Genomic DNA, 8,466 nt, shown 5'->3' with positions numbered 1-8,466 from the left:
TATTATATATAGAAATTATAAACCTTGTGTATAAATTGATTAGATAGGGCAGAAACATAAGTAATTATGAAATTTTATGTTTAATATGACACAGGATCATCTGAGCCGCTATAAAATTCTTACTGTTCATTTGGGCTTCATGCTCTTTTTTTTTTTTAAATTGATATTTCATTAAAAATAACTTTCAATGTAAGCTTTTTGTTAAGAAGAAGGTGGATGGTGAAGTTTATCAGCATTGATGAATGCAGAATGACTTCCTTACAGATTCTCATAGGCGCCTTTAAAGCAGTTTAAAGTTATGTTCAGAGCTACCCCATGGCTTTATGCGTACCTGATTGATAGCCTTCTGTTTAGACATCTTGTTTTCTTCATACCGCGGTATCTTACAGTAAAACTAGGTGTTAGACATCATGTGGCTCGACTGCTCTTGAAAAAAAGCCTTTTGGTTTTCTTGATTTGTCACTTCATTAATGTTAGATACTTGGCCTCGCACCCTGGTGTCATGGAGGGGTCTCCTACTTTTAACTTAAATAGTACAAGAACTCCAAATTGTTCAGCACTAAAATTGATTTTGATGTCACAACATAAAAAACTTACCAGTTCAACCACTGAGACTCTACTTTATTGATGTATAACAGAGGATTATTACCATTCTTCAGTGCCTTTTAGGGTGGGGTATTAGTGTGTATATATATATAGACATTTGTGTGCATGTTTGTGTATGCACACATTTGTACATAAACACATACACACACATTTGCATTTACATGAAAATTCATTTTGCTTTTGAATTAGCTTAGTGAAGAAACTATCACCCATCCAGTGACCATGCAAACACATTTGGAACTACTCTTCACAGATATTTTCATAGTTTTATTAGAAAAATTAGTATTATTACTTTAAGTTAGATAGCATCCTATATTAACCAAATATTTGCTTCCTGTTTTTCTCCTCTCCTTCTTTCTTGTTGTTAGCTCTGCTTCCTTTTGCCGTCTCAGTTCCTCTGTCAGCAGCCTAGAGAGACTCACAAAAAGGATATACCAGAGAGGTACAAAACCCAAGAGTTTTGGGTTTCAGGCTGAGGGTCCTACCTGAGGCTGTGACACACAAAAGCTTACAGGGCAACAGCATAGTCAGGCTCGCATTGGAATAGCAAAGGCATGGGCTCTGAAGTTCAGAGTCGAGTTCAAATCCTCATACAGGTACTTATAGCAGTGTGACATTTGACTGGGTGGTCCTCTGGGCATTGGTTTTCTTATCTATAAATCAGGGCTACTCACTGAGTTACATCATGTGATTAGTTGTGACGCGCTTAAAATGGCCCAGCGTTCAGTATTTAGACCTCTTCTCCTCTGTCTACACTCACTCCCTTGGCGGTCTCATGAAGTCTCAGAGGACTTCAGATGTCTGTAATGCTGATGACTCCCCACTCTATTTCTCCAATACTGACCTCCCTCCTGAACTGCAGACTCATGTATCAAACTGTCTACCTGATGCCTCCTCTGGGATGTCTAACAGGCATCGAAACACATCTCCAACTGCACTCTGCACCCCCTGTCTCTTCATCAGCTCTTTTCTTCTCAGACCCCCCCTTCCCATTCCTTAGGCTGACGTCCTTGGAGGCACCCAGGACTCCTCACTTTCTCTCAAACTCCAGATCTAACTCATTTGTAGTCCTTTGGGGTCTAACTTCAAAATAATTCCCGAATGCAGTCATTCCTCACTATCTCCTCTGCTAACAATCAGCCTGCCATAGCTGACATTTATAGACTACCCCGCCAAACAATAGGCAAGTGCACGTGCCCTTCAGTTGCTCCTGAAACATTTACCAAGATAGACCACATCCGGGACATAAAGCACATCTCAGCCATCATTACCTCATTCCCAAGGCGCTAGAGGGCTTCCATTCGCCCCCTCCGATCCACCATCTACCACGCTTTCTCTCTCGTCCTCTGGAGGCAAACTGGTGTGGGCAATTAGGCACCAACAAACCTTTTCTGCAAGGTAAATATTCAGGGCTTTGCAGTCCAAACAGTCTCCGTTGCAGATACTCAGTGCTGCTATGGTGTGGAAACAGCTGTAGATAATAAGAAAATGAAGGAGCACGATTCTGTTCCAATAAAACTTTCTTAACAAAAAACAAGCAGTGGGCTGGATTTGGCCTGGGGGCCAACACCTGGACTCCATCAGGGTCTCGCTTGCCCTGTGGATCCTACAGGGTTTGGTCAGTGGGGGAACACTAGCCAGGAATGAGAGGGAGAGAGAATGTTGGCACACGTATTCCACAGGCACCTGCAAGGTCACGGCAGCCTGGCTATGTCCCTCAACCAACAGCTCGGCTTCCATTAAGCAGCCCACTCCATCGGGTACTCACTCTCTCTGGGTTTTTACGACAATTTTCCCCTCACCTTTTCAGCCTTTGGGGTGGTAACAGTAAATGCTCCATTCCTTACAGGTTCCCGGCATCCTGCCCGTTGTTTGGTAATAGTCCCTTTGCTAAACTGTTCCTCAAATTACCCACTTTAGTGTGCCAGTGTTTCAGCTGGGACCCTGACTGATACACTCAGATTATAGCAATAGCCTTGTGCCCACCCTCCCCCCACTCCCCAGTCTATTTTTAACACAGCAGCTAGAATGATCCTGCTAGGACTGGTAGTGCTGGGTCATGTCACTCATCTGCTTAAACTCGTGGCTGTGTATTTTCTCAGAGTAAATGCTAAAGTTCTTAACTCTGGTCTATAGGCTCTGCACATTTGCCTTCTACCACCCAATACGTCCCATTTAATTTATTTCTATTGCCCTGTCATGCCACTCCTGACTCATTAGCTTCCTCGCTGATGCTGGAACACATCAGGCTCACTCGTACCTCAGGGCCCTTGCACTGGCTACTCCCCCACTGCCAGAAATGTTCTCCCGAATACCTGCAGGGCTTCCTCCCCACCACTTGGCTGACTCCCTGGAGTTTGCTCAAATAACAGCGAGGACCTCATTTCACATTTTATATGGCCTCTCCTCCACTCCTGGCTACTTTCCCAGGTCTATTTTATTTTCCGGAACATTTACCAGTTTCTAACATACTCTACAACTTACTGATTGCTCGTTAATCTCTCTCCCCGCTCTAAGTAAGCTCCATGAGGGCAGGGATTTCTATGGCTTGCCATCCATAGTGACATAGGCATTCAGTACAGACTTAATAAGTGACTTACTAAAATTAGGAAGTTTTAATAAATAAATAATTTGATAAATTAAAGTGATTTGTGGAAAGTACTCTGGATTTCTAGTTGGGAAGCCTGGTCTGGAATCCAAGTTCTGCTTAATTTGTCCTTCATTCCTTTCCTCCCTCTCTTTGTCGTTCCCTTCTTCTGAGAGCTGTTGAAATAAGTGTTTGTCTTTATAATTGCGCAGATACTAACAGAAACCTTTACTTAAAAAAATCACACCGTATTCTCACCTCCTAAGCCTTTCAATGTTGATTTCAATAGCCAATGTTCCTTTCCAACCATTGTTCATGCATAGATATAATCTTAAAATGATAAGCATAACATAGGTACTGTTTCTGAATTTTATGTTTTCACTTAATTTTTCCATAATGAAAATGGCTCTCCCCCCACCCCTCCCAACTCCAGTTATTCTCCTTGAGAAAGAAATGAACAGCACATAAAATATGAAAAGAAAAATAAGAGATACTAAAATCTCACCACCTAAGATACCACTATCAGTATTATGTTAAATCATCCTTACGGGCATGTCTTCAGGCATTTGTATATGTGTGTATACACACACACACACACACACCTATATATATATATACACATATACATATATACATACATATACACACATACATACACATAGGTACACACATACATACACACATATACACACACATATACACATATACCTACATGCATACTTATATACACATACATATATACACACATATACATACATGCATATATATGCACATATACATACATATATACACACAAACACATATATGTACACATATACACATGCATACATATATACACACATACCTACATACATATATACACACATATACATACATATATATACACACATATACATACATATATATATACACATATATGCATAAATATATATATATTTAACAAAAAAAGGACAGCACTAATGCTATTTTTAGTCACTGAATCTATTCAAAAATAAATAACAATGCAGCATCTCTAACCAGGATATTAGAGGGATGTATAATATTTTATCCATAACTTTCCCCAGTTTGTTTCACTTTCAAGTTGTAATTTCAACGTTTGTTTGTTTTCCGAAGTTAAGCAGTGCGATCTCTCTCAAACTTGAGTATTTTGGATCATTTTACAGTCAAAATAAGGTTATTGTAAACCCTGAGTACTGACTTCGGTTATTTTGTGAAAACGTTACTTAATATATACTAACATATAACTCAATGCTTCCTATGTTTACAGTTCTCAAGTAAAACCAAAGAAGTTTATAAATTAAATATAAAAACAACACTATAAAATCAATAAAATCCAAATTAATAATGTTAATATGATGCATGGTACTATTTTGATGACACAAAATGTTTGGTTTAACGATTGAATGATACAGTCTCAAATTTGAGCCTATATTTAATTTCTCTCAGTATTTTTACTTCAATAATACAGAAAATGGTAATTTGTAATTGTGTCTTACAAATGAGTGTTAATACCTTTAAGGCATTACTGGCTAGTTCAAGTTAATCCTACCACCTACTTAATCAAAATTGCCGCCCACCAATTCATGATAGCAAATTTTAATGAAGTTTCATTCTGTAAAGTTGTTTTGTTCAATTAAAGATACTGGTAATCTTAGCATTGCTGCATTATTGAAGTCTGTTTTCAAATGGCCAATTTTCAGTAGGATTGGGAATGGCAATAGTAACCACTTAATTTTCACTGCAGCTTCCTATTACTGTGCTGATCCACCCAGAGACGGGCACCTTTGCAGGATGGTGACCAGCAATCTGCCTGTGGCCCTGACAGCTTTGGTCCCACTTTAGTTGTCTGAGGTTGCATGGCTTGGGGTGGCTCCATTTTCCTACTCCATTTCTCTAGTTAAATCGCGGAAGGGGTGCCTAGGTGGCTCAGTTAAGCTTCTGACTTTGGCTCAAGTCAAGATCCGACTTCGGCTCAGGTCAAGATCTCATGGTTTGTGAGTTCGAGCCCCACATTGGGCTCTCTGCTGTCAGTGCAGAGCTCACTTTGGATCCTCTGTCACCCCCCCTCTGTCCCTCCCCCTACTCTCATGCACACACTGTCTCTCAAAAAAAAAAAAAAAATTAAATCATGGTAAAATACTGATTTGTAAGGTGTTCCCCTGACATTATTTGGTTATCACTTGGATGAAATATACCCACAAACACAAACTCAGACTTTTAAATGATGTGGTTACTACATGGTTACATTTGGTTAAAAGATGGTCAAAGAGGGGTGCCTGGGTGGCTCAGTAGGTTAAGCGTCCAGCTCGGCTCAGGTCATGATCTGAGACAGAGCCCTGCGTCAGGTTCTGTGCTGACAGCTCAGAGCCTGGAGCCTGCTTCAGATTCTGTGTCTCCCTCTCTCTCTGCCCCTCCCCTGCTTGCAGTCTGTCTCTATCTGAAAAATAAATAGACATTAAAAATAAATAAATAAATAAAATAAATAGACATTAAAAATAAATAAATAAATAAATAAATAAATAAATAAATAAATAAGATGGTCAAAGTGATGGTAAAGGTGCTTATGTTTTTCATATTGGGGACCACTATGACTAAGTACAACATGAGCACATTTTCTTAAAGATCTCACTGGCCCGAGGGCGCAGGAGTCTGCATTATAGATTGAGAAACATAGACATATGGGTTTCTACATGATTCTGAGCTCAAATGATAGCTTCACAACGTATAAACTATGCAAACTTGGGCAGTTTACTTAACTTGTCTGCACCCCACTTTTTTTTAAGTTTGTTTATTTTGAGAGAGAGAGAGAGAGAGAGAGAGAGGGAGAGAGAGAGAGAGAGAGAGAGAGAGAGAGAGAGAGAGAGAGAATCCCAAGCAGGCTCCACAATCAGCGTGGAGGCCCCCCCACCTGGGGATTGATCTCACTAACTGTGGGATCATGACCTGAGCTGAAATCAAGAGTCGGACACTTAACTGACTGAGCCGCCCAGATGCGCCATCATTTTCCCTATTTGTAAGATGATGATCATTCTCACCGGTCACATGAGAAGAATCAACGTTGGGGAGCTGTAGTGAGAGGATTTTTTTTTTTTCAACGTTTTTTATTTATTTTTGGGACAGAGAGAGACAGAGCATGAACGGGGGAGGGGCAGAGAGAGAGGGAGACACAGAATCAGAAACAGGCTCCAGGCTCTGAGCCATCAGCCCAGAGCCCGACGCGGGGCTCGAACCCACGGACCGCGAGATCGTGACCTGGCTGAAGTCGGACGCTTAACCGACTGCGCCACCCAGGCGCCCCAAGAGAGGATTTAATGAATTGTGACAGACCCCGTGCGCGGCCAGAGCACAGTGTTTGGGAACTCTTTGTTGCCCTTACAAATAGTACAGCTGATGGAGCCTCTAGCCCTGGGGAAAAAGCTTTAGCAGTTCATTTGCGGAGTTCCTAAATCATTGCACTGAGTGGGTGATTATAGACTTCATCACCAGCCAGATATTAAGACCCAGTTTTACAGCCACAACATTACATAATTTTCCAACAAGCAAGGGGATAATCATTTTACATGTGACCAATCCCTGATCTAAAAGAAGCATTTTTCTTTTCTAAGGTTAAAACCCAAACTCAGTCCAGAGATGGCAGGCCAGTTAAATATGCATCTGAATTATGGGTTGCAATACTTTTAAGGAGCAGCGTTCAGGGAAGAGGAACTATAAGGCAATTAAAAAAACTTTTGTGGATGATTAAGTGTTTGAACAGCTTTTCCCATCTGATGGCAATAAAGATAAGAACTGGGGTTGATTTTGATGGCTTCCATCTAAAGAGTAGCTTTTTTTTTTTAATTTGAGAGAGAGAGAGAATGCACACAAGTGAGTAGGGGAAGGGCAGAGAGAGAAGGGGAGAGTGAATCTTAAGCTGGCTCTGTGTGGAGCCCAAGATGGGGCTCAATCCCAACACTCCGGGATCATGATCTGACCCCAAATCAAGAGTCAGATGCTCAACCGACTGAACCACCCAGGTGCCCCTAAAGAGGAGCCTTTAACTCATTTTGTAGATATTTCTCCAGACTTATTGCTTCTTCTGGAACTCCATGGAGGAGAAGGTAGTATACTGGAACAGACCATTCGTAGACACACAAGTGCGAGACATCCAGAACATTCATAGACACACAAGTGCAAGACATCCTCTATTACCAATATCTACCTACTGAGAGATAAAGCAAATTTTTTATTTTTATTTATTCACCTGTACACTATTTGAAGCATAGTGCACTTACTACCTTCCCGGACAGCGTGCATTTTCTCATAGATCAAAGTTAGGTGAATAATTGCTTTATGCTGGGGTCCACTGTGATGCCTGGTAAGATTCACCTGTAGATGGGCCATGATAAGTTGAAGATCACATAGTGACCGGGACCTAACACTGAGCTCAGAAAAGAACCCACTCTCCTTCCTTCATGACAACGCAGAGTTCGTTTTTGTCCTGAGTCGGTGCGGGGGGATGAGCCAGTTTTTAAAAAACCTCTATCTAGTTGGTGGATTTAAAACAAACAAACAAACAAACAAGCTTATGAGGGAGCTGAATATAAGTGACCAGGGGAGGCTGGAAACCTACAAATGACACTACTGTGTCACCCCCGAAGTAACGGGGGCCTCTAAGCCTGGTACCGACTGACAACAGCGTGCTGTAAGCCAGGGATTAGATCCAGTGCCAGAGCAAAGAAATATTCCTTTCTCTCCCCACTGGAGCCCTGGCCACCTTCCGTCATTATTTCCATTATCTCTTCTTCCATGAGGCCACCTGGCCACTGCCAAGCGTTTCTCAGCTGACACTGTTGATTGTGTTTATTCAAAGTCCTCTGCGGGTCTCGCTCTGCCTCGGCGTTCCCCCCACTGGGCTGTGTGGGGCTGTGGAGTTCTATAACTTTCCTTTCAACAGCTGGCAGCTACAAATTAACTTTTTGACTTCATTAGGCTAATATGCTGAATTATCCCTAATTTGGAGCACCTGAGGCACTCCCCGCCGCCTCCCTCTCCCCTCCAACCGCCTCCTCTCATCAATCAGGGGCCGAGTAGCAGGGAAGCAGCATATGGAGCCAAAGGCCAGCTTGGGCAAAGCCTACATGTGTTTTTCTACCCCGGCCGAAGAACAGAAAGGCCTAGACCTTTGCAATCACCACATCCTGCGGTCAGGGCTGGCGTGAATACAAGACACAGCTGCACTGCAGAAATAGTGAATGTGACCAGACAGGTCAATCATCCCCCTGCCTTTGGGGCAT

This window comes from Lynx canadensis, chromosome B1 (genome assembly GCF_007474595.2).
Source record: "Lynx canadensis isolate LIC74 chromosome B1, mLynCan4.pri.v2, whole genome shotgun sequence".
Lineage (NCBI taxonomy): Eukaryota > Metazoa > Chordata > Mammalia > Carnivora > Felidae > Lynx > Lynx canadensis.
This window is presented reverse-complemented; position numbering follows the sequence as displayed.